Source organism: Pinus tabuliformis, chromosome 2_1 (genome assembly GCF_031772625.1).
Source record: "Pinus tabuliformis cultivar Carrire ecotype Pingquan chromosome 2_1, CPIR1, whole genome shotgun sequence".
NCBI lineage: Eukaryota > Viridiplantae > Streptophyta > Pinopsida > Pinales > Pinaceae > Pinus > Pinus tabuliformis.
The window spans coordinates 72,385,611-72,386,370 of record NC_142299.1 but is presented as its reverse complement, the minus strand read 5'-3'; the positions used below and the strand labels follow the sequence as shown (position 1 = coordinate 72,386,370).

The 760-nt window shown below is 36.4% G+C and overlaps 1 pseudogene; it reads right to left on the bottom strand.

Annotated features, from left to right (window-relative positions):
* Positions 1-232: 232 nt before the first annotated feature.
* Positions 233-340, bottom strand: LOC149198837 (large ribosomal subunit protein eL39z/eL39x pseudogene; annotated as a pseudogene).
* Positions 341-760: the final 420 nt, after the last annotated feature.

Genomic DNA, 760 nt, shown 5'->3' with positions numbered 1-760 from the left:
TTTTGGCCATGAATTCATCATTCGAGAACATCAACAGCTCTGAAATTCAATGTGTAGGCTCTTCCGCAGGTGTACAAATGGCAGCTAGATAAGATTGTCAGATCCGCCTGTTACACAATTTCGCCATAGGTGTTTTAACCTGTTCTATGCTAATGCCTGCGCTTGGCATTTCTACAGTACCAAAATACATCCATTCCAAATAAAAACTCAAGTAACATGTACTGTTCCAGCCTCATAGGCCAAGTTTTGTTCTATGCCAATGCGTGCGCTTTGCATTGTACTTGATGATGTTGTCAGTCCTCATCCTGATCCAATGAGGAAACGGCTTGTTTTGCCTCATATTCACAGTCAGCGTCAACAAATGTATCATCTTCAGCCAGCACTCCAACGTCAGCCAGCATCAAAAATTCGATCTTCGTAAAGTTTTTTTTAAGGATATCAAAGAGATCTTGTAAATTTATACCCCAAGAATGTGTTTGCAGTTCATTCTTTATGGTAGTTTACCATCACATTTGCGGCTGAAAACAACTAGTTTTGTTAGATTGAATTCATCTATAGTGTGTTTACTTTCAATGAAAAATCATGGGTTTTGGAAGAAGAGATGAAGGCATATTGTATTTTGGAGAGATCTGGTGATTTTTTAATTTTGGGAATTTATTGTTTATGGAGTAATAAGGTCATTTTTAATTTTTGGAGTAATAAGGAGATTCTATATGTAATTTTTATTTAGGGGTTAAGTGTGACATTGTAACTCAAAGTA